Source organism: Clinocottus analis, unplaced genomic scaffold (assembly GCF_023055335.1).
Source record: "Clinocottus analis isolate CAN_PGR_092001 unplaced genomic scaffold, fCliAna1.0.p SCAF_25, whole genome shotgun sequence".
NCBI classification, from domain to species: domain Eukaryota; kingdom Metazoa; phylum Chordata; class Actinopteri; order Perciformes; family Cottidae; genus Clinocottus; species Clinocottus analis.
In genome coordinates, this window is record NW_027175987.1 from 6,892,948 (window position 1) to 6,919,601 (window position 26,654).

Here is a 26,654-nt window from a genome sequence, read left to right on the forward strand (position 1 = left end):
GAAATATTTACCACAAACAAAGCTACCTAGTATTTTCAGGTTATTGTCACTGAAGTAGTCACATTGCCAAGTTAACAAGCGCCCTCTTTCTAATGGTTCCAGAAGACAGGCGGTGCATAACGATGCATGACAGTGCACGGCATGCAACACTTCGTGTATGAATTTGAATCTGTTCAAATTACAGCATGTGCCCATTCACAATGCTCCGAATGCTCCGTTAGTGCTGAAACACTTGCTGAGCTGATTCCTTTTCACCCAGCACATTGTAATTCCAAAGCCCTTCGTCCAATTATCACGCCTCGTGTTCAGCAGTATACCTGAGTGAAAACAAATTCTATAAATTGTAAAAGTCCTGTCATATTCACGTTTATAATACAATCTGAATATATAACACTCAACAAAAGGCATTTTTCCTGGCTGAAAATAATAGTCCTAATCTGAATTAAGTGACATTAATTAGATTTAGGAGTGTGCCTTCTTGAGGAGTAGCTTGTCTTTCCTTGCAGTATGTGAGTTGACCCTTAATGGTTCATTATTGACAGGGTCAGAGAATTGTTTATTATGTTCTATGAGTTATAAGGTGTTTCTGTTTCATTTTGTGTCGAAATTGTCCGATTTTAGGCTTATTTATTGCAAGGCTGTTAAATTGGATGGCATTTTGCAGGTGTGCATACTTGAAAATAAATTTCTTGATATGTTTCCTTCATGAGGATGAGTTATCACCACGTGTCTTTTTGAGGATCATGAGGTTTAGCTTAAAAAAAAAAAGAAAAAAAAGAGAAAACTTTATCCATTTATCTATGCATTTCTTTCTTCCCCTGTTCTATGTGCATCCTTGTGTACACAGATAGGATCCGTCCCGGGGGCCTGGGGTCGCGGCATTCTGGCTCCGTGACACCGCTGGCCTGCTGCCTTACATGGGCAAACCTCTCAACTCATTGAGACGGCTGGAATTTCAGAGCGTGACGTCACCGCCTACAACTCTCCCAGAATTTGGATCAAGAAGTTTCACTTTTTTTGGTGGGATTTGAACCTCTCGTTTTATTTTCCCAAAAAGCGAGGTAAGCGAAACCACCGAGCACTCTTGCGGCGCTTCGGACGTGTCTGCGACTTTCGGCAGAGTTTATACCCGGTGTAAGTTTGAGGTATGACTGATAAAACTGGCGTTGGGAGCAGCTCGTCTCCAATTTGTTCGGCCTTGTTGGGCTATAATATGAATTTTACTGTAGCTCGGACCGAGTTCACAATGAGGGCGTGGACTCGCACGGTAGCCTCGGCTGGTGCTAATGTTACATTGGGACTAACGAAGCTAACTCGTCGGTAGCTCGTGCTCGAGTCGGACTCAAGTCATGCGTATATATATGTATATATACGACGTTGTGAGCCGTCAACTTTGGCCAAAGAGGGACTCTGGGCGTCTCTGGTGTTTCTGTTTTTAGCCCAGCTCTCTGCTGCTGAGCAATGCGGAAGACCGACTTGTCACCGGAGAAAACACGAGCGAGCCCCTTCTCTGCTGTGAAATGTGTCGCTAAATGTTTAACCGTAGCAGTCTCACTGACTGTACGGGACAAGGGGTTCCTCTGTCCCGTACAGGAACACCGCTAACTGTTAGCTAAAGTAACTGTTTAAGAGTTGTTGGCGTCGTCGTTAAATCCCCCCACCCTCAAAAATAAGGTTCCCCCTAAGCGTATGAACTGACTGGTTTACGACGGTAAAGACTCGCCACGTTGTTTAAACAGTTTCGTTGGTGGTGTTTTAACATAAAGTTGGAATGGTTGTATGTTCTGCATCCATTGAGTCCCGTGAAAGTGTGAATAACGTTACCGTGCTGACCTACTACAGTAACGCTAATGCTACTGTGAACCTGGGTCTGGATGACTGCCTTGACTTTGTGACGTAGCTAAACAATGTCCAAGCGGGTCAGACCTGGCACCCCCTCAGGTCTTAATGTACTTCAGTGACCCCCTGACAAAGCCCATGCCCGGTGCTGTACCGTGACCCCTTTGCCAACAACATGTGACCAAAGACAGGTCTGAAAGAAGTGACTTTCTACCTCCTTGAGAAAAAAAGTAGATCAGTTATCTGAGAGTCTCCGAAAATGACGACTCTGTGTCCTACCATATTGTCCGCCCTGGCGACTACGTCCTCTTGTATTCAAGACCATAATTTAGTTAGAGGGAGACATAACTTTAACCTCACAATCCCATTCAGTTCTGTGTGAAGGACAATTCATACCTTGTTCACTGGCATCAAATGTGTATCTGTGCACCACGCGCATTAAGAAGTTTTGTGTACAGGCGTCTCATTTAAGATTCTCTCTGAAGGATTACATTCATCATCATATCACACAGATGACTTAACTGAATACCTCCCAAATGTCGCTTTAGTTGCCTTCGTCTTTTGTGAAAAAGAAATAAGAGACCTCGTCCAGACTATAGATATTGTTCTGCCATAAAATGTCGCTAACGTGAAAAATAAGTCTTACTTTCTTCTCCAAAAGACTGAATTCTAACTTTGACTTGGATGTTTCAAATCAATAACACCAAGGTCCCCCGAGAGGGCTGCCATCAAACCGCATACATCTGCGTCGCTCCGACACATTTTGACTCCAGCAACATTAAACGGAACTGTCTTTAAAATCTCCGGTTTGAAAAGGACTCGTTTGACAGTGTTGATGATGTTAAAGTTAAAAGATGAGTGCCTCCGCCGCCTTTGAGCCCAGGCCCCCCTGGTAGGTTTAGTCAAGTTACTCTACTGTTTGTGTTATTTTAATGAGGGTGTCCTTTTCTTTTTCTTTTTTTCTGGAAGGAACAGCAGCCGTTTCCCTTGGCTCAAAGTCAGCCGTTTTAGAGCCGAGTGTGATGTTAAGATGTTGGACTTTTTTACAAAGTGTCACCTGTTTCCACAACCAGAGACTAGTGTACATCTCTCTATTATCTATGCTAGGTGTTGACTATTGGTTTTGGTGTTTTCCTGTATTAGATTTGATCTGCAGATACCTGTCAATCTTTGCCACAGGGTTATTTAACAACAAGTACAGATGTGATGGAGGTATTTCAAGAACTCTCAAAGACTCTTCTAAATATTTCATTAATCGTTTTCCCGAGGTTGCACTCCTTTTAAAAAAAAAGAAGAACTCAACCAGATGAAAATGGTAGCTGGAAAGGACTCCTCTGCTTGCTCAATTTTTTAAACAAAATCTGTATTTAATGTACAACAAACCAAATATATTTTTAACCCAGATTGTTCGAAAACTTTGGAACTACCAAAAGGACAAGCGGGTTTAACAGCCTTTTGTGTTTTTTAAAGACCACATCGTGTATGTTGAAAACAACTGTTGAAACAACGCTTATCTCTATGACTTGAATGTAATACTGACAAAAGAGAGGCACAATCTGGGGCTGGTCATCCCAAAAGCCTCATGTTGGATTAGTGACTACTCACCTGTTCAATACCTGTGTGTTTCTCAGACAGTCATACTGTTTGCTTAGTGCAGCAGCCTTTAATGTGTAAGTGTTGGGAATCAAACTGTATCTGCCAGTACCCATACAACCATACCATTTAGTACTTCCTAATACTTAAAATGGAGTACGCCAAAATGATGTTCTTCTAAATCTGGTCATATTTCACAGCTTGCAAGCCAGCAACTTTTCTGGCTGCTCCCATCCACAATCTTTTGCGTATCAGATAGATGAACAAGAGAGTCAAAGTTCAAGGTGTCAAGTTATGAGGAAGAAGTATGTCTCAATTGAATGCGTACTGCATTCAACAGTATACCTTTTGAAAGAGCAGCTGCAGGTATGTACTAAAAGCAACAACAACCAAAAAGTATGCAGTTTGGACCGCAGCTAAAGGGTTGGTGACTGACCCTAGAATCTTGAATCATGGTTTTGCTATTTTTTTAGGGTTATAGAGCACATGAAAATATGCTCCAGCCACTGAATAGGGCGACATAATCTTGTCAGAGGAAAACAAGTGTGTATTGAGATTATGACACCAGACTTTTGAGGCAACACGCAGGACATGAACATGTCGGTGCCCGTTTTAAGATACCTGCCGTGCTGTCAGGTAGGGTGTGACATGTGGTGGGCTGGTTTACACAACAATACTGTTGCCTTGAATGCATATGATAACAAAAAACAGTAGTTCTGCTGGACAATACGTTGTCCCGTATCTGAGTAAAGGCGAGCATCGACTTGCAAAAAAAGACTTACCTCGTGTGCTTTACCGTCTCAAGAAGCTTTCCTCTCTAGTCGTTTCATGTCTCGTCGATTGATGCAAGCTATCGTGCAAAACAAATTTATCAACAACAAAGCGACAAATTTCTGACGAGACATAATAATTATGTACACAGCCAGCTCACATGATTATTAGACTCCAACCCAATCAAGTATATTAATGATTTAAGTCCAAACCCACACTAAACGGCGACCGCAAAACTAGATCACACTGACCATGTTTTGGATTTATTTAGATTTGTTTGTAAATGTGGCTCATGTCAGCCTTGTAAAACACTTAGCCTCTTGTTTTTGCGTACTGTTGTGTGCGTCTATATATATATATATATATATATATATATATATATATATATATATATATATATATATATATATATATATATATATATATATATAAAACCCTTTTACTATGATCAACCACCAAAGTTATGTTTTCATACAACATGAGACTGATAATTTAATCTCATGGTGAGTATTCCAAATTCCAATTGAACAAATTCGGGTTTTCCACAGAACGTGGTGTTTGTTATCAAAACTAAGAGCCAAATGGCTCTTTAATCGGGCGACAGCCAGGCATTTCCCATCATGCCTTGGGTGTTGCAGTCGGTGCCGAGCAGCTTGCTTCGCTGGCTCTAAAACCTGCGGCCGCCTCGATCTTGTGAGCTTCTCGTTGCCCACGGCAACTTCATATCAACTGTTATTTTAGTCTTAGTTCTCGTCACTGAATAATTGTTACACCGTAGTTAAACACTTTGTGCAATGCAACCTGTCAGCATTGATTCCCCCCACACCCTGAACTGTGTCTTTGCTGTGAAACATTACTCCAACAGGCCGTGACAGATGCCTGGTGAGAAATGACAGACTAAAATTTAAATAGAAAACTTACACTTGGGTTTATGCAGGATTTATAGGAGGCTGCCTATGGCTCATCTGTCCTCTGATGAACGACACACTCATGGGAACACATTTCTGTGAATTTGACAGGACCCACTTACTACCTTGCCGTGGTCCTGCATCTCTAAATTACAGTTGTGTAATCCCTTGGAATGATGCAGAGTTTCTCAATCTCAACAGATTTCAACACACGGCAAAGGGCATCGCTTCAGCAACCTTCCAGGAATCCCGTACATCCAGAAAGGAGACAAGGTGAGATAGCTTTTGTTTTTAATATTTACTAATGTTTCAGTCTGTTTTATTCATTAGTGTTGAGCGACTCATTGTGTGTATCAACGATGTTTCGTTCAGTGAGGATCTCTATCAACTTGTTTTTGCTATAATATCTCTGCGAGATTCTGCGCAGCAAATGCAATGTTGCCCTTTTCAGTTTGAGGCCAAACTTTAATCCTTAAAGAGGAAAAAGGGTAACTGCATATGAGCAAAGTTGTACAGACCTTTTGACAGCCAACGTCACAGTGTTGGGTGGAGGCCAAACGAAGAAAACGCTCAGAGCAGTGGGCTACAGTTATATGTAGAAAAAAGTTGTGTCCCCTTGTTGTGTGCCAGATTTGATACTGCGAACATTTGAGCTGCTACAGCTACAATTTATCCAATAGAGATGGAGAGAAAATCATGCTAATAGGTTAGCTTAACCTTATGCTAACCTCTTCAGCAATCACGGCTGGGGTTTTTTACATATGGAGGAAAAAGGAGATATTGACATCAAGCCAATAAATTGGCTACCTTGCTAATACCACAATGCTTTTACGCTACAATGGTCACAAAAGAGGATATCTCTGGTTTTGCTCCATCAATTTTGATACCTTTTTGAAGAAAACTACGCTAATTGGTGGAGGGTGGTTGCCATGAACTGACACATAGCTTGGTTTATTGCATTAAATATGGTTTGACTCAACTTAAAAAGCTCACATTATGTAGCCATGGCTTTAATTCAACTTTAGCTTCTTTTTCTTTTTAAGGATTTTATTTTTGCATAGACGTTGCAGCATGATTGGCCGCGATTATGACTTTAATTTAAATAACTTTCCACAAATTGAAATGCCTCGCTCGTCTGTCACAGATCTACCCTCAACAGACTTCTCTCTCCTTTTTTTCTGAAATGCCAAAGGTTGCGTTATAGTCGCGCAAAAGCTGCACAAATTCGTATGACGGTTCAGACTGACATTGCTACAAACTAGATTTGCTCCAGATTTAGGCCTGACTGTATCACGGAATATTGTCAGAAAACCACATAATAAATTAAACTATTTTATCAATAAAATATTTACATAAGTTACAAGTATTCAAAACATATTTTATGACCATGTGAGAGTTTCAGTCGCCTGAATGTAGTCTGTCCTTTTGGGATTGGGATGAAGTGAGTTGGGTCGTAACGAGCACTTTGGCGCCAAGTTGCTCTTCAAAACCGTTTCCAGTCCAGGCAGGGAGGTGAAGTGTTCTCTCTGCGAGCAGCTGTTAATGTTACCGTGATCTCCTCTGACCCATGGCACTGGTGGGGAGTAATCACACTTTAATTATACCTTCTTAATCACTTGAGCACAATCAGTGTGACAAGATGGCTTTTCACAGTAAATGGGCTATCTTTACCTTCTAATCTGGCCCGGACGCCTGATTAACAAACAAAAAAAAAGTAAACTGCGTCCATCTCTCTCCATTTCTTTCATTATTTTTTTCTGCCAATTTATTGTGATACACATTTAAAGCTTTCTAAGCTTAGTAATTTTGTCTTTATTTTGACTTCTCTTCCCTTGTGTAAAACTGGAGCTTGTTTATGGCAGGATCATGGCGTTAGCCATTGTGGTCAGACCGTACCCAAAGAGACGGTAAAAAGTTCTCTATTATTATTATTATTATTATTATTATTATTATTACTATTATTATTCCCAGTGAAAGGTATGCGCCACAGAACTGGCTCTGCTGAGTGACTCTGGCTCTGCAGCGTATGGCATTCCAAGTTAAAAAGCAAACCAAACTGATATTGCCCTCAATACTGTCTCCATACTTTCTCCATATTTGGAAATGTTTACCTCCTCACGATGGTTGACAGAGGTTGGGAGAAGGGGATGTGAGTCATTTCAGCTGCATAAGGCTTTCTAGGGGTGAGAGCAGCCTTTTCGAGTGACTGCCATTTAGTCAAGCTAGTTTTCCCTGCTTCAGTGATCTAAAGACAAACTGTGAGTATCACTCTATGCTTCATTTTTCTTTTGATGTTTTAGTTTCCTGTATCTGTGAAGTGAGAGAAAGCGACTGGTTGTCAAAGTTATTTAATATTATAGCTCTCTGCGTTGTCCAAAATCGTCTCTATACATATTGACTATTAATCATTTGTGTGCTTAAATATTTTTTTTAATGTTCCTAAACTGGAAGAAGGTCAGACAAGACATTGTACTTGCCTCTTGTTTTAAAAGTGCTACATATATATTAGCATGATATATTTTGTCACTGCTTGATTGAAAGTTTAAGGGGTATTGAGGAGATTCCGTTGCTTTTCATTTGCATTAGACACACAATGTTCCCATGCATGTTCTCAAAATGGAAAAGACAGGGACTTGATATTCAACTAGCTCACCAGATATTTTGGGAAAGTTCGTCTTCTTATTGTTTTAAAAGTTTGAACAAACTCGGCACTGCTGTGAGAACATATTTGACCGCGAGACTGACCTTGCATGCAACTGTCTGTCAGTAATATGAGGGGGTCAGTTTTTTTTTTACAAACATCCGCTCTAACTGATATCTACACCTTAACAGGTCTGACCTTCCTCCTGGCTCTCACTCGCACACTTCAAACACTCAGTGTGGCAGGTGCCCGGCAGCAGAAGCAGTAGTATTTGTAGTAGCAGTAGAGGGAAGAGGTAAATTATTTTTTCTTGGCTCTAAGGGCTGATGCCGCTCAGCTCAGTGATGCTGTGATTATTGCTCACTTTTATCTTAAAATGATGCTGGGACTGTATCAGCCTCAGAGCTACTGACCCCAATTGCGTCCCAGTGTCAATTATTTTTTCACATATTGTTTTATTGGAATGCTGGATTCTGTATTGCTTTCAACTTCATTTATGAATATAATAATCTATAAGCCATTTTTCGGTAAAGATTGGTATTAAGTCATGCTTGTTCCTTTTTTTTTTCTCAGGATTTTCATTGTACTCACCAAATACTAAACTGGCACCCACAACATGTCTTTTTGAAATAAATCCATGTTTGCTCTGCAAAGACTTATAAACATGTTTAAATTCCAGAGTTCATATAGGTCTGTAGCGGTGTCACTGTGAGCACGCTAGCACGCTGACTTTATCTCACATGCCTCTGGCTTTGGGTGCTGGTCTCCATTGGCCTTAAAGTAAAAGTTTATAACATTTGGAGATGGAAATGGAAAAGTTTTGACTCCCGCACACTGTCCCCTTCGAGATATTTGACGTTTCGGTACACAAAATTTCATCAGGTCATTCCAGACAATAGAAAAGATTATATTAAATCGATTGGTTGACCTCTGTGGAGAGTTAAATAAACAAAACAAAAAAAAGTTCATAAAAAATTCCGAAGCAATAATATGTCGCCAAGTTCAGTACACTTTGGGGCGAATTCACAAAATAATTGCGTAAACCAGCACAAATAAGACAAAAAGACACTGTAATTCACAAAGCCGCCACAAAGTGTGAAACTCGTCCTGAACTGTGCTGCCAAGCGAGTAGTAACTTGCGGCCTCTATGCTATTTGGACATTTTAATGAGGTAACAGGCAGACAATTAGTGCAAGATTGGATCCTTTCTATTCAAATGAGCCTGAGTGAAAGATGAGTCCAGCTCACAAAGATCAGCAATGACAGTCACGACCAGACTTTCCAGTATCTCTCGCATCCGCCTGGATCAGGAGTCGGCAACCCGCGACTCCGGAGCCGCATGCGGCTCTTCAGCCCCTCTGTTGCGGCTACAAGAGGCTTTGACAAAAAATAAAAAATTCAGTTTATTTTGTATAGCCCAAAATCACAAATACAAGATTTGCCTCAAAGGGCTTTACAATCTGTACACATGACATCCCTGTCCCGGGACCTCACATCGGATCAGGAAAAACTCCCTCAAATAAAGATAGTAAAAACCATTTCACAGGGAAAAGGGAGAGGGAGAGCAACAGAGGAGGATCCCTCTCCCAGGATGGACAGAATCAATAGATGTCATGTGACCAGAATGAGCAACGTAACAGAGTGTCAGCACATTACATGAATATGACAAAAACATTCATATAATGAGTGGTATTATAAATTATTGTCTTTCAATGCACATTGAAAGACAATAATTTATCCAGAAGGAGAGAAGAAAGAGGGGAGGTGTGTGTGTGTGCGTGTGTGTGTGTGTGTGTGTGTGTATTTCTTTTTTTCCCAGTGAAAAATCTTTCAAAGGAAATTCTTTTTATTTTGGAGTTTGAGGTGATATTCGGCCACTGAAAATAAATGTTTAAATATTTCTTTACCTAAAATGTGCATCACATCCTGTTATGTCACTGTCAAGCCTCTTCCCCTGCAGGTGGCTACTCGTGATTCACAGAGCCTTGCCCTCGCAGAACTATCAACAGATAAATACAAAAAAAGAAAAGTTATGGAGAAAAGTAGAGCGTTTAATTCTACGTGGACGTAATAATTTCCTTTCACTGCCAACGTCGCTGGCTGACCTGTCTGCTGATATGTGGTTAGCAAACAACAAAACATTTAATGTTGAAATACTCTCCCAGAACAAACACACAGCATCTGACGAACAGTATCAAGCTGCAGAAGAGCTATTTCTTAACTGATGCTTCAAACTGAGCGAAACAAATATACTTTTAGGAAGTGGATCACGTCTCCAAACTGAACTACTGCTGCTGGTTCTGCAGCTCATGAGACAGTGAGGCGTCTGCTAGTAAAGACGTATACAACCTCCTCCGTTTGCGGTGATCTAAAAGTCTGGGGTAGTGAGGACTCTTAGTGTAAATGCAGCTAAAATATATGCGTTTTCAAATGGAAACATAACATTGTAGAGGACAGGTATTGAACTTGCAACCTTGTGATTACACTTTGAACACTCTACCACATTAGCCACATTTAGAGATATGATTCAAGTTCCGCATACTCATGTTTTTAATTGACCTTAATGTAGCTGACGTAACAATTTTTTTCTCCATAGTTTGATAGTTATAACACGTAAAATAACAATACGATGTCAAACATTTTCTTTATTCTTATTCTATAATTTCATAAATACAACAAACTATTATATATATATATATATATATATATATATATATATATATATATATATATATATATATATATATATATATATATATATATATATATAAAAATATATATATATATATATATATATAAATAAAAATATATATATAAATAAAAAATAAATAATTAGGGGTGGGCACGATAATGCGTTAACGCAAGAATAATCTGGCAATCCTTTAACGGCTTTAACTATTTGATCATGCGTTAACTGCATTTTTTTTTTGCATGGAAGGAGCTTATTGCTTTAAATCACTCCAGGCGGCGTAGTTCAGACCTGGCGTCTTACGGCTCTCCCAATCCGGCCCGCGTGAGGTCAATTAAACATGAAAAATAAATAAATAAGATAAACGCCATGAACGCATTACAGCGACACTGCTTTCACTTTGAAGGCGCGCGTGCGCTTCCGCAGCCTCGCCGACAGGCAGCGTGACGAAGTGAGTCTGACGTGAAAGCACATTGTTCTGTCGCTTCTGAACAACAGCTTCTCAACAAGCAGCGGTGCAGCCGCGAGCCGCTTCACACAGGCTCACAGGCGGGCAAATACACTACATGTATATGCGTCCAGATTGAAAGTTAATCGCACATACGCCTAGCTCCTGACCCCGCGGTCTGATCCATGCAGAGCACTTTAAAGCAGCATCACTTCTGGATCTTAACTCTTCTCTTAAAGATGAGAACTTTCCACACATCATAAGATGTTCAGTGCACTTGTTCAAGCCAACACAGCCTGGACTTTTCTCACTGAGGAAGAAAAACTGAACTGAAAAATATGAAAAGCACTTATTGCTTTTGTATGAAGTTAATCAGTTGCTGGTCTTTAACATACATCCTTAAGTTAAGCAACAGATTGAACATAGACAAAAGGAGTGGTTTGTCCCTCACAGGGACCCTTACTACAAAACAGTACCTGTTCTGTATGTATGTATGTATGTATGTATGTATGTATGTATGTATGTATGTATGTATGTATGTATGTATGTATGTATGTATGTATGTATGTATGTATGTATGTATGTATGTATGTATGTATGTATGTAAACTTGCTGTTGCTCCAGAGTGCTGTTATATTGTTCTGATAACATTACTTCAAAATAAAAGCTGCAATACACTAGTTTTTTACTTCATTGTTGAATTTGGCGCATAATAAAACAGAAAATGATGCGATTAATCAGTTAATTTTTTATCAACTTTGCCCAGCCCTTTTCTATATATATATGTATGTATGTATGTATGTATGTATGTATGTGTGTATGTGTGTATATATGTGTGTGTATATATATATATATACACACACACACACACACACACACACACACACACACACACACACACACACACACACACACACACACACAACTTTATAAGCTGTGATATCAATTAGCTTTTGTGGCTTCAGACACTTTTTTTTGGTGGGAAAAAGGCCAAAATGGCTCTTTGGAGAGGAAAGGTTGTTGACCCCTGGCCTGAATCAACAAAGGTGCCAAACTTCATCACAGCTGAGGAAGATATAAGTGTGTAACTGACTTTACTCAATCAATTCAGATCTCTGACCCACATTATGTTTTATTATTTACTATTATCCCACAATTGTTTTACAAAAATGACGCTGTCTCAGTTTAAAGTATCGTGCCAGACGGCTGTGCACCAGGGAAAGCAACACTGTAGATGGTTCATTGGGAAGAGATTGAGGAGAGGAAGTAAGGAGGAGTTTTGTCAGACTTGATTATCATAAAACCTATGGGAAAACATGGAGAGTGCTTTGATGACCTAATTACCTTTGAGTAGCCATCAAAGTTAATCAGGCTGTTGCTGTTTTTTACACACCCTGTTAAAGTCTGTGTGTATTTAAAGATCAGATTTGTATGTTTACTATTTAACATTAATATTAAACTCTTGCAAATTCATTAGTTATTGTCGTAGTTCGCCAGGGCTCCCTTAGAAAAGAGATCTTCTAATCTCAATGAGGTTTACTTGGTGAGGCGCTGAATGCGACATTCTAACAACAATCTGAGACTTATTATTTTTCAAGAGATTTCAGATTTCTTCGTCTTGGTCGATCACTTTAACGTTGATTCGGCTTCTGGCTGGTGGCTAGTATACCTCAACAGTTCTTTTGAAGCCCACCCTCCGGTTCCCTTTCAGGTAAACACCATTATCTCTGTCCGCACTGCTGTTTGTCCTGTTAGCGCTGCTAGCTGCTAGCCACCAGCTCAGGCTTCGCCATGTGGAGTGGCCCCTGGGAAGCAATAGAAAGGCTTGCAATCTTTCATATGGCACCTTTTAAATAATGGTATAATAAATTATACCTTTATTTAAAGGGGGCTGCACGGTGGTGTAGTGGCTAGAACTGACGCCTCACAGCAAGAGGGTCTGTGGTTCGGATCCCGGGCGGGGTGGGGTTCGGATACTGATCTGGCAGGTCCCTCTGTGTGGAGTTTGCATGTTCTCCCCGTGGCAGCGTGTGTTCTCTCCGGGTTCTCCGGCTTCCTCCCACAGTCCAAAGACATGCTCTATAGGTTAGTTGGACTCTAAATTGCCCGTAGGTTTGAATGTGAGCATGAATGATTGTCTGTCTATATGTCTGCCCTGTGATGGACTGGTGACTTGTCCAGGGTGTACCCTGCCTTCGCCCCTTGACAGCTGGAATCGGCTCCAGCGCCCCGCGACCCTAATGAGGATAAGCGGTTAAGATAATGGATGGATGGATGGATAATAAATTAAAGAAACTCAATACCAGTTTTATTTCTTACCACAGTATCAAAAATATTGGAGGGAGCCGTTTCTTAACAAATACACCATCAACAAGAGTTTTTTAGGCACGTCCTTGGCGCTGCGAGCTCAATAGGCTTTGCTGATCATTGGTTACGTTGGTCCCCTGCGACCTCTCCAATGCTCTTCAAATCACTTAATCTGGTCTCACTCTGCTTTGCGCTCCTTAATTTCAAGATTGTTGCCATCCCCAGATTGGGAGAGATTGGGATGTTTTCAAGACAAGTCTCCTAAATGAATCTCGTCAACAAATTAAGGCATGATTAACAGGAGCAATTACACAAAGAATCCTACTGAGCTGAGGAGAATCAAGCTAAAGGGTGAGGAGATTATCTGTTTTATTAAGGAGAATCACTTTCAGGGGTTTGATTACTTTCTGTTTTGGTAACTCTTGATTACTCTTTAACTAATGATGCTTTCGAAACAGCTATTTCTTTTCCACGTACCGTTGAGAGTTTTGGAGTGCGGATTGAACACAGGTCGAATAGTGCACATGTTCGTATTGTGAACATGTGCAGGCGCCGTCTGTTTTCTAACAGTACTAACACTGAAATGATGATCAGAGCTTTGGGAATCATTGCTTGTGGATTGGAATGTAAAATACACAAATATTGGAATGTATTATAATAATGTATTATAATTAGGTGCTTATTTTATAATTATTTATTAATTGCGTTAACGCAAAATTAACCTGGCAATCCATTAACGGTGTTAACTATTTGATTATGCATTAACTGCATGTTTGGTTTTTTTTTGCATTCCTTTTTTTTTGCATTGGGAGGGGCTTATTGCTTTAAATCTCTGCCAGATGGCGTAGTTCAGACCTGGGCGTCTTATGGCTCTCCCAGTCCGGCCCGCGTGAGGTCAATCAAACATGAAAAATAAATAAATAAGATGCGGCTATGAATGAAATATGGCGACATGGCTTTTACTTTGAAGGCGATTTATGTAGGCGCGCGCGCGCTTCCGTAGCCGCACCAACAGGCTAGCAATTGAGTTCTCAACGAGCATCGAGTGCTGCAGCGAGTGTTGCAACAGACGGGCAGTCTACCAGCAGGCACAGCGTCCAGATTGAAAGTTAATCGTGCATGCGCAAAGCTCCTGACCCCGCGGTCTGATCCACTATGGCAGAGCACTTTAAGTCAGTATCACTTCTGGATCTTTACTCTTTTCTCAAAGAGGAGAACTTTGCTCACATCAAAAGATGTTCAGTGCACTTGTTCAAGCCAACACAAGCTGGACTTTTTTTTTATACTGAGGATGAAAAACTGAACTCAACTGGAAAACATGAAAAGCACTTTTTGCTTTTGTATAAAGTTAATTAATTGCTGGTCTTTAACATGCATCTTTAAGGTAACTAACAGACTGAACATGGACAAAAGAAGGAGTGGCTTGTCCCTGACCCTTACTACTGAACAGTACCCTGTTCAGGAAAAAGAAAAAAGGTAGCATATTTGTCAACATTGACACCTTGTAGTACTCCTTTTGAATGGCACTATCTACTATGTAATTGTGGCTTTTGGGATTTTCTCACAATCTTAGTTGTCTTACTTGTTTTTATCTTTCCCAGTCGAGCTGGAATGTCTGATCCATAAACAACAATCTGAGACGCATTATTTTCCAATAGATTTCAGATTTCTTTGGCTTGGTCCGTCATTTTGGCTTTGATCTGGCCGCCTGCTGGTGGCCAGTATAACTCAACACCTCTGTTGAAGGTTTTCTCCACTTTGAAGGAGATCCACCGCCAGCCTTTGCCTGCGTTGTTATTCACTTTCCCAATACAACCACTGCATGATGTCATGACCATCCTTCATGTCAACGGCCTCTGCCAGACACTTTATGTCATGTCTGAAGAATTCAGCCTTTTTATTTCATAGGAATAAATTATCTCTTACACGGAGCCCAGACTTGGCTCTGGAATGCCCAGTGAACTCTGTAGTTATGTCTGCTCCTTAGCTCCTGTTAATCAGTTTGAAAACCCTATAAAATAAGAGGAACTTTGTTCAGCCGAAAATGTTTTCTCCCCACAAATTTCCGTCCGCCATTGCTGAATTTCTGTCCAAACCACTGCAATATTGCCAGCCGTATTCTATGTTAAACTTGTGTACATGGTCTCATTGCTGGTGACTTACTCGGAAAAAGCAAGTCAGGAACCATAACTTCTGACTTAGGTGATGCAGTCAGGACGTTCCTAAACATAGAGACTTGGCCACGGCTTACGTGTTTGTATGACGAGCAGTCAGGCAGAAAGGAAAAAGATCCGTCCATAAAGTCTTCATTGTCTTAAACCTTTGTGGGTATTTTTGTGGGTGTTTTCTTCTGCTTTAGGAGCCTTTATATCTGTATTGAATCCATGAACACATCTCATTTCATTTTTCTCTTTGTTGCCTTTATGGCTTTGCTTCTCCCCACCCCCAATATTCTCATCTCCGATCCTAATCTTGATATTACTAAAACATTATAACAGGGGTGGCCCACCAGTCAGAGACTAAGAGCCACATTTTTTACTGTTTCCGCAAAGAGTCACATTATACACATAGGCACACATGAACATCAACCCATCCCTTACACACACACACACACACACACACACACACACACACACACACACACACACACACACACACACACACACACACACACACACACACACACACAGACTTCTGCTCAGCCAGATTCATTGTAAATGTCACACACCAACATAATGACAGAAATGGACTCCTACAGTACTAACACCACAGAACAGTCTTTTTTTTAACAAAGAACATTGTGTGCACTGTCTCACACACAAACTCTTAAGTTCAACCAAGTCCACAAACAAAAATATAATAATTTACAATAGTGTTTTTCTTTTACTATGCATGTTGCTTAGTGGGACTTCAGGCATTCCTTGCCTTGAACAATCCTCTTCAAATCAGGCTTGTATTCCGTTGTTGCCACTCGAAGCAATTTTTTCACATGGGTGTCAGAACAGATTAATGCGTTGATTTCACATGTTTCAGGGTAGAAAACACAGACTCGCAGACGTATGTTGACCCAAACATTATCTGAAGCGCAGCCCATTTGACATTGGGGTATTTTTCCATTGGCAAACTTTTCTAGAACTCAATGGTCCCTTCCCTTAAAGCAGGTTTCAGTTGGTCCACCTCACAAAGATCGATCATCTCCAATATGTTTTATCACTTTATTAGTAAAATAAAAATAAAGTTATATCCGTGCAAAAAATAACTAATAGTTAGTTACTACTAAAAAGCGTATTGTAGAAAACAATAAGCTATTTTTTGGCAAAAACAAAACAGAATGTGTGCAGATATATGTTCATCAGGTTGTATCAGTATTAGTGGCTCAGTTAGCTGCTTTACTCTGCAAATCTTTTTAAAACGGGGTTGTAGATTTGATACGGCCTCTCAAGTCATGCTTAATGTTGAGCTGAGGTCTGTTTTCTGATCAAATATGTTAGTTTTTAGGTATTTTTCAATACAGTAGTTTTTTTCCATTTGTTATGTCTGAAAAGACACAATAAGCAAACTATTTGTATTCTTTAGTGAGTAGAATTATTCTGTCCATAGCTTTTTGGTACTTTCTCAGAAGAGAGCAGCTCAGGAGCAGGACATGGGGAGGCATACTAGAATAAAACTAAAATAATTACTTTTCTGCTTTCCGTAGAAGTAATGGGGAATTTCCAGACTATCTGTTTGCATTGAGTGTTTGCGGTCCCCAACGATCATCACTTTTTACATTCTGGCAGTTGGACATTTCTCTTGACTGCTCGTCAACACTTAACAGTAAACAACTGTAATCCTTGGACATTGTCATAAGTGATTGTGTGCTCAAAGTGACATTTCCTCCATGCCCCTATCATTTAGGATCAGATGCCACTCACTGATTAATCTCATTTTAGGCACAAGCGGGAGGCTAATGGGACACTTCACACGATGTGACTGATACACTTACTTGGCATGCAGTGACAGATGCCAGCATCCAAAGGCGGTCAAATTACTGTAGCATGTTGCTGGAAAAACACAAAGCCAAAACAAACAGACCACAACAAACACATAAAAATACGATTTAGAATGGCAGAAGGATGATGTCAGTGGACATGGTTAGCGTTACCACTCTCTGGGTTAGGGTGTCAGCAGCAAGTAGTGAAACCATCAATGGACGTGTATTTATCAGGGATGCAGGGATTTCAGCATTCTTGGTAGATTCCAGTTTTCTGTCTGACCTGCAGATTCCAATTTTCATTAACTGACAGCAAGGCTCGACACTTTTTATCACCAACGCCCCGGAAAAATGAATTGAAGTGAAGAGTCACAAATTCCAAATGTTATCTTTTTAATTAATCATTATCAGCTATGGTGGTTATTTGCATTAAAAACAAAAACTTTATATAACATAATTACTAGGCATTACATTACCAGACATTACATAAATTAAGTTTATTGAAATGTTTGCTTTAATTAATAACCATTCATGGTTTTAAAGATATATTATAAGGTGCTTAGTTAGAGCGAGTGTTAGGAAGTTCAAACCGGTAATAAAATCCCTCTTTAATGTCTGTTTTATGTTGCTGTGGAAACGTCATCTTCAGGCAACTTTATTTACTGAATTTTCTCGCTAAACAGTTCATTTTACAATATTACATTTGAACACGTCATGGTAGTTATAGTTTGTCTTGAGAAAATTGACGCTGAATAGAGCTTAAACACGTCGTGATAACCTGGGTTAGCTGTAAGCTGCTTTACCAGCAGTTGTGTGTAAAGGAGAGGCTCGCTGTCTCACACTTGGATAAATTAAGTGTTTGATTAAGTTAGTTGGTTCAGATATTTTTATGGTTGTTCCTCCACGGCTTATCGAGCAATTGCAGTCGTAAAAAATGGCAGCCTTGTGTCTTCTTCACTCATACTGACGGGCACAAAATGATGAGGACATATGAGGTTTTTGATCGGCTGCAGAACCATCTGTGCATCTTTTAAGATTTAAGGAGAAAAGGTCAATAATGTTGAATTCTGAATGTAAAGTAATTCTGCTAATATTAATATTTTTCCATTTTATTTTAAGACTTAAAAAACTCTTAAATGTATCCGTCAATCTTTTAGAAGTCTCCAGGATGCACAGGAAGCTTTCACAGAGTACTCTTGACAGAACAGCTACACTGTAAATTGAGCTGTAATGGAATATCAGCCATTACCAGAGAAGTGTTTGAGGACTGCTGCTATTTGACTTCAGGGGTGAATTGTCACCTTGAAGTTAACTCTTAACCTGGCAGCGATTCCTCTTGATCTTGATTGATGAAAGAAAAGGGATGCTCCTGGTCAGATACAATGTGGGTTTATGAAAGCAGATGTTTCGAGGTAGTGCTTTTGGAGAATTTAGATATATGGTGGTGGTGGTGTTTTTTCCGAGCTTCGTGCTGGCGTTCAACATGTTATAGTAGTGCTAAATTGTGCTCTAGATTTTTGTGCTACGTCAGGCACAACACACTTTTGTGCTGCCACGATCTTATTGCGTCATTGTAGCCGTGACACTTGCCGGTGTTAGCGGCAGATTTTCTTTTTTTACCCCATCACTCTTGGAAGGAGCCGTGCTCACAGTGCCTGCATTCATTAGACTCCTGGCACACTGTATACAAGTGCATATTTTACGTGGCTCATTGGCAGAATTAATTGCCAGCAAGTCCCCTGTGGTCCAGGAATGCAATTACCTACTGACCCAAATCATCCTCTTGGCTGAAAGTCACTGTCTGTTCTGGCAGCGTTACACCTGGGACAAAGGCTTCACTTAACCTCGCGCTCACCCCTCCATGCAAGCCGTACGTGGAGGGCAGTCTCTGGATTTGATGTGTGTGCGAAACATTCAGGGATTTAGCCTCTGATTTTAAGGGGTAGATCCTCTTTTCAGGAATAGATGTAGATCTACTTTGAATGAGTCCAGTTGGTACAGAGGCTTTTCTCATTCAAACTATTCATTTCAAATAAGGAAAACTGAGACACTTTTAAGTCTTTTAAACTTTGATATTTAAATTGTGAGAGGGATTCAATATTCTTGGATAGTAGAAAACATGTAATGTGTCGTAAACTTCCACAACTAAACTGTGAAAACATACATCATGGGTGTTGTCTTCAACACAAGATGTTACAGAGAAGTTTTCTCAGTAAGTACATGGCTACTTTTTGTATTTTTTTTCTGCTCAGATTAAGGGAGACATGACAGGTGAAGAGGGTAAAAACTTAAACTAAATTGTATCGCCATGAAACTTGTGAACTTAACATGAAGACAACAATTTATGAGTTTGAATATGTGAATGATGCATACATTTCCAGAACAGAAAGCTGAACACTGGATGAAGTTAGGTTCATTCTTGTTTCATTTTGTTGACCTATTAGAGTCAAAGGTTTCAACTCAAAGAATTTGTTATATCTCTTTTTATGACAATATAAATAGGGAAAAAATCTTAACAGCAATGAATTAAAAAACAGAACTTCTACCATGTTTTTAGGAATACAATGTTTTACAAATCAGACTGAATGATATATGCATAAAGCCCTCAGTAAAGAACTTCAGAATTAAGAGGAATGAAACGTCTGGTGTAAGAAATAGCTGAAGTGGAGATTTCTAATAATGATACTTTAATTTTACATAGTGCTTTTCTGAATACTCAAAGATGCTTTGCATAGGAATCATTCACACAGTGATGAGAGGAGCTACCATGCAGGGTGCCACATCAGGACTATCTGAATGTCATACACTGTCGCTACGGAGCTATTTTAGGGTTAAGTGTCTTGCTCAAGGACACATCGATGGGGGCTGGCGGGGCTAGGGATTAGGCTTGCAAAATTCCGGGATTATTCAAAATTGGAAACTTTCCACAGGAATTAACGGGAATTTACAGGAATAAACTTGAAATTTTGGGGTAATTTAACTGTATTCAGACATGCAGGCAAACATTTATAATACAACTTTTAAAAGGACTGTATACAAATAAACTTGGTATTAAAATGAACATAGCTTCAGTTAACCAAGTAATCAATATGCTAGGTAATGAAAGTTCACTTTCTACATTAACTAGTTCAGTTCAAAGTTCATAATTCAAAATTTTGAACCAAGTTCACAGCTCTGAAAAATGAACTAGTTCAGTTATTTTTTTCAAAATGTTGCAAGCTATAATTGAAATCTCTGTCTGTCTGCAATACCGCTCTTGGCCTCTACTCTTCCCAAAATTCCCGAGCCAAAATTCCTGTGGAAAGTTTCCGGAAAATTTCCGCCACTTTGCAAACCTACTAGGAATCGAACCAGCGACAACCACTGCTCACCACTGCAAGTTTTTTTAAATAATGTTTTAAATATAAGAATTATTTAATGGTAACCTTTGGTGAATTTTGGAAAAATCTACAGATGCAAAATGTCAAAGTAGAGAAATAAATACCTGCATGTGTATTTTGGATGTTTTCATTCCACTAGTCAAAAAGAAGACGTGTCATGAAAGCAAAAAAGTCCAAAATCTCTAAATTGACCAGTGCGTGAAAAAAGATGTTGTTGCCTCGGGGTGTCTTGTTGATACAAGCAGTCAGATAAATCTCAAGTACTTTTTATCGAGAAGGTGCTTTCAGAAATCAGGCTACAACAAGTTTCATATAAAAAGCTGCATCTTTTCAATACCTGTATTTGGGTGACATTAGTAGCTTTTCAGTGAATTACAAGTGTGCTGTAAATGCAAAAGTAAACTTTAAGAAAGGACACTGCACATTATGTAAAACATAAATGAATAGCTTTGAGAATTCTTGTTTTAATGCCATGTATTTCTACCTTTTTAACAGAGTTATTTGTGTTGAACAAACACATAATTATTGATTCAGTGACATGCAACTTTTTCTCTTTTTTTTTTTTTTTTTTTTTTACAAATAAAGGAAATTAAGTTCTGCCGACTTAAATATTCTTGTGAGGCTAAAAATGAAATTCTTGCTTCAATGCTGTATGTTTTCTAAAATTATTAAAAATAATCCTCAGTAAGCATATGAAAAAATACAAAAGGGCACACAGCTCAAAGTAAGCTCAAACGTTGTTTCTTCCTCTTGTGAACATGAGGTACACAATGAGATCCATCCGTCCTTGATTTCAAACATATATGAAAAAGATTTTCTTCTAGACTGAATTATAGAAATACATTTTACGAAGCCTCAACCACTTCAAAACAATGTGAGATACCCATAATGCCACAAATGGAGGACACATATTCTGTACCCCCAACAAATATCAAGATCAGTTTCTATTTCATTTTTAAAAGTGTATGCAAATGCAGTCATTCTAAGCATGCCAGTGACCATACTATCAATGAACTTGATAGTTCATTGATAGTTGGATAGCTGAAACGCAGCATATTGCCCTATTGTGAACGGAAAACATGTTCACAAATTCTGTGAGTCTCTTTTCCGGAAAAGGCCGTTCAGGGTTGAAAATGAGTTTTACACGAGCAACAATGCTGTAGCACGGGTGAAACCTTGCTTTCCCGTTAACATTCACAGCCTTGTAGCACAACGGCCACGTTTGGTCATGTGGACCGCATCATCGTCTTCAATGACGCCGAGGATGTGAACAAACACTCCTCTGAGCACTCTCGTCGTGGTCTGTGTCCTGAAGAAAAATGACGCACTTACCAATGAGACGTATAGGAATTACAACCACTTTCAATACATTGACTTTCCATTGTTGGAATTATCAAGGAAAGTGACTTGAATGTCGAGATTAAAGATACAAAAAGATTCCAGTATATTTTAGTGCTGTAGAGAATTCACAAATAATCAGACACTCTTTATAGTAATGAGCAGAACAAAGCTTAGATTAGACCCCAGTGACCTGCTTAAGTAAACAAACTAACAAAAAAAGTACTATTTTTTAAAAGGGCGTTGGCGGACGAGGCTCCTCAGGCTGCTCGAATACCAAACGCTCAAGTTTTTCAGGTCAAAGTGGAGACAGGCCTCCGGTTAACTCTTACATGCCCTGAGCTAAAGGCTCCTCACATACCTCTTTGCTAAGCTTTTCCAGGTCCTCCATATTTTCAAAGCTCCCTGTTCTCAGCATCTAAGGCACATGTGTGTGAAAGGATTCACTTCTGTCTTAACGACACAATAACAAAATGATGGAATACGATGTATCCCGAGCCGCCTCGCTCATAGCCCGCGCCGTCCTCATTGGGTATTAAAAAATAAAAATATATATTTGTATCTATATATGTATGTGTAAATCTATCTATCTATAGTGGTTTAGAGGATATTCAACCTTTTGTGTCTTTTATAATGCATATAATTCTTGACATGTTTCTTACAGGGGTTATATAAAGACAATAAAGTAGACCAAGAATACGAGATATGATTTTCCAGAGGATTACAAACCTGGACCTGGTCAGTGTGGACTGGACCCGTGCTATCAGTGGAGCTACAAACAGTACTCCATAAATGATCGGGAAAAAAACAGACGTTGGGACGAAATTCTGGGAGAAAGTCCAAGCTGCAAATGGAGGATAAAGTTTTTGGACATTTCACTGTATTTTTCACCACTAGGCATTGTGTTTCAAGTCGTTAAAAATGGATCACATCATGAAAGTGGCGTCACAAACACGTCACAAAGAGAGGGAATCGGCAGAGGATAGACATGTGGGCTAATTTTTGGTCTTTGTGTTTCTAGTTTATTGTTGAAAGACGTTAAAATAGAGTTTATCATCCAAAAACCTTTACCAATAATTTAAACATAGAGAAATATTATCGTTATGTATGCGTTAATATCCTGTGATTTTACTGATCCAGCCCACTTGAGATCAAAAGGAACAGCATGTGGCCCCTTCACTAAAATGAGTTTATCTATAAGTTACACTTGTCGTCTTTTTGATTCTTCTTCACAGTTCATTTTGTTTGTAAGCAAGCGCTCTGGTGTTTCGGAGAAAAATCAAGTTCTATTATGTAATAATATTGTACAAACACATCCGTCCATTCTCAAAGCTTGAGTCTCTTATGAACAAAGCTAACACAACGGCGTCAGCGTCATCTTTTAACGGATGTCCATTCAGCTTTAACTATTGTTGCCTCGGCAGCCTGACAAACAGCGGATTTTTCAGTTTCCTAACAATGTGCCGACCAAGAGAAATACACAGTATGTGCGGAGAACCAGAGGTGAGGCTTGCTGTGGAAGAGCCACCTCGACATAGAGCCTTTCTCTTGCATTGTATTGTCTGTGATTCCAAGAAGGGTATAGGACCCCAAACATCCCAACAAAAAAAATAAAAATGCAGAGGCTTAACTTCAGGTTTTGTTTGTGCCGTTAAAAGCACTAATGCAGTACGATTTAAAGCACTGGTAAGGCTTTAAATCCAAGTGTATAGGAAGAGGTGGAGGGGACTGCTGCAAACTGTCTGTCACAGCATCGAGGAAAAAGCTTCTTTGTTCTCCACATGTGCATTTACTTGCACTGTTCTCATGTCGCGTCGATGTACATTGGCGGTTGAAGGCTGCGGTCTAGATCTTAGCACTCTGCCCCAGAATCTGTTTTATTACCGGGTTATCCAATTGTACACAATGTGGCGTGCATTGTGGATCATAGTGCAACCACTCTCTGTTTGAGCTCCACGCATGCTTTTGTTTTGGTTTGCATATGTGGGCTTAATGCTGAGGGAACCTTACGTGTCAGGTTTGAGGTCACTTGTGGTAATATCTGACAGATCCAGTGCATGAGATACATTAATCTCTTAAATCCTTCCCAACTTTCATTTGTTGCAGCATCTAAATTACGATGAAACATCCGAAGCAAAGCCCTGGATTTGTTTTTGCCACCTTTCAGGCAGCGCGTTTGTTATCTCAGAGCCGTGCTCCGTGCTGTAGTCCTTCACTTCCCTCGCACTAATGATAAAAGCATTAAGAAGCCCCGGGCATGTCTTTCTATCACACTTAGAAACTTAGTAACTAGATCTCAATGAGAAGCAGTGACTGTCGAGTCTTGGTTTCAGTTTATGTCATGATGAGACTTTGCTGTTTCGTTAAGCGTGATGCTTTGTTATTTTCTTTGTCACATGGTTTTCTTGAGGATCTCCTCTAGAAGTGCATCAGTTCAATATTATCGAGATATTTTGAATGAATCTGTTCTAATTGAATATAATATCTTCTCATTCCATATACTGAGGTAATAAGGTAACCATACAACACAAGCACAGTTACTTGAACTTCATGTTGTAAACAACATTTTCGTTATCGTGACACGTCATGCTGTTGCGCCGATAGCTGCTGGTCAAGTGTGGTTTTTACAAGGATTAAGCAAACTAATTTGTATCAAGTGCGGGATCAAAAGTCATCAAAAATGCTTCATCAGTTCAACTAAGAGGAAAAAATGAGGATTTTGTAGAATGTCAGATTTTTACTACCGACACAAGGACTAAAACCTGGAAAATGTCATTTATTATATTAATTATATTTCACAATTTCTCCTCTTTGTGATACTGCCGTCAACGTGTGTGTGTGTGTGTGTGTGTGTGTGTGTGTGGGGGGGGGGGGGGGGGGGGGAGAGGGAGGGAGAGAGAGAGAGGTCTCCTGGTCTCCGCGAACAAAAACACACATCGACTACGTTTATGGTGTTGAAATATAAAAGCCAATGACGTATTAAAGTAACAAACCGACTGAGTGACGTCGAACTCTTAGAGACTCTTCTGGAGTGCCAGAGGGTTCAGAAGCCCCAGATGACACCTGAAGTACTGCAGACTTATTAAAAGTGTCTGTACGAGAGCCCTCAAAGACTCAACGTGTTCACCGTGGGACAAGCCGCCGTGCCTCACACGCTTATCAGACATGAATGTCAAAGTCTGAGGGTCAACCGAGGAGCAACTGGCCCACGGAACAGAGTGAACAGAGGAAATTCTGCAGGCAACACAGAGCTGGGACATGAGCAGGCACATGGGGAAAGGCCGGTGTGTTACTGTTGCAGCAGCCGTTGTACAGGCCGGGCGGTGAGGTGGCTGGGTCAGGGGAAACTCAGTCGAGGCAACTTGTGGCCAGGTGAGGAATGACTCCCTGAAGAATAAAACCCGAAAAGGATTTGGGCAGATGATACACAAGTACCGTGCTCCTGCAGTGGGGAGATTAAAACCTGAATCCGGAGCATTTGACTGGCAAGGAGCTTCATTTTTATCTTTGTGTGCTGCAAATGTGCAATACATCCCATTCAGAGGCTGTCTCTGGATGCCTTGTTAATGCCGTTCCAAATGAACTGTACAACGGATGCATTTATTCGCACAAGCAATGTTTACTACTGTACATTTACAGTAATGGGTTTTATTGATTATGATGGCATTGTACATTTTTTTCCCTTTTCTTTTTAAAATATTCTTTTTCATCCGTTTTTTTTATAGCTTATTCAACAAAAAGAAGAAATTAATTCCGCTCCATATTTCAAGCGCGTACTGACCAGAAGGCTAATGCAACGACTCGTGCGGTGTGTTATTAGGGCATTTTGAATTCTCATAGAAAGTACATGTTGGGGATCATTCTCCCCGCCATGAAATTGCGCGTGCGTTCACATCGACAAGAGGCGTTGCGAAGAATTCAAACTGGGGGCTCCGAGAGTTACTCTGCCTTGTTCGGCCCGGGACCCCGCTCACCTCTGAGTGAGAGCCGGCTGTTTTTTCTCCTGGTCCGGGTGAAGCTCTCAGGAGCCGTTTTGCAGGTCAGGTGTAAACCGGAGGCGCCACTTGCTTCCTGGCGAGGGTATTTCCTGCACTCCAGCCGGTCCCTTGGGCAGATTCCTTTAAGCCCAGTGGAGCTGCACTGTACCACGCTCAGAAAAAGTAACGCGCACTAATTTAATTCAAAGCGCGCCTTTCACTTTGCTGCGCCCGCTGTAAAGGAGTGGTTTTAAATACACTATAAAGCCGAGAAGGGGAGGGAGGTGAGGTGAGATGTTTTTCAGGGATATCTATTTTTCATTGGTTTGGACTCCCCTTTCAGGCTGTAAACATCAAGGCCCAATCAAGCTGTCCATTGTAGAAGCACTTAAAAAGCATGCGTCCACAGAGGAAGTAGGACCCCGCTGCTCCTCGGCTGGCAGGTCTGTATGAGAGTAATGTTTGGGTCAGCTCTTGTAAAAGAAAAAAACATGAGTATTCGAATACATCATATGCAGCCTATAAAAATAGCCGCATGAGGACCAGGATGAAGGTTAGAGAGAGAGGGCCTGTTCTCTGGTGTTTAGTCTCTTTCGAGCCTGTCCATCACAACCTGATAAATAAAGACCCCTTTCAGCGCCTAAATTGCGTTTCTTTGACAGATTGCGGGTCTTTAGAAATGTGTTAATGGTCTAATGTACTTGGATGATCATTTGTGTTTGATAGCAAATTGCTCCATCTGAATGTTTAATAGCTCTGATAATTTGGGTATTTAACTCATTGTGTGGCT

The 26,654-nt window shown here is 40.1% G+C and overlaps 1 protein-coding gene across 2 annotated transcripts in view; it reads left to right on the forward strand.

The window, feature by feature from the left end:
* Positions 1-875: 875 nt before the first annotated feature.
* lpp (LIM domain containing preferred translocation partner in lipoma) overlaps positions 876-26,654 on the forward strand; it is a 144,615-nt gene continuing 118,836 nt past the window's right edge. Inside the window, exons 1-2 of one of the 2 annotated variants that reach the window (XM_068591496.1) lie at positions 876-1,134; positions 5,313-5,384. The gene's annotated coding sequence lies outside the window, so the exon portion shown is untranslated. The remainder of the gene's footprint in view (positions 1,135-5,312; positions 5,385-26,654) is intronic. The other variant, XM_068591495.1, reaches the window with a different exon arrangement.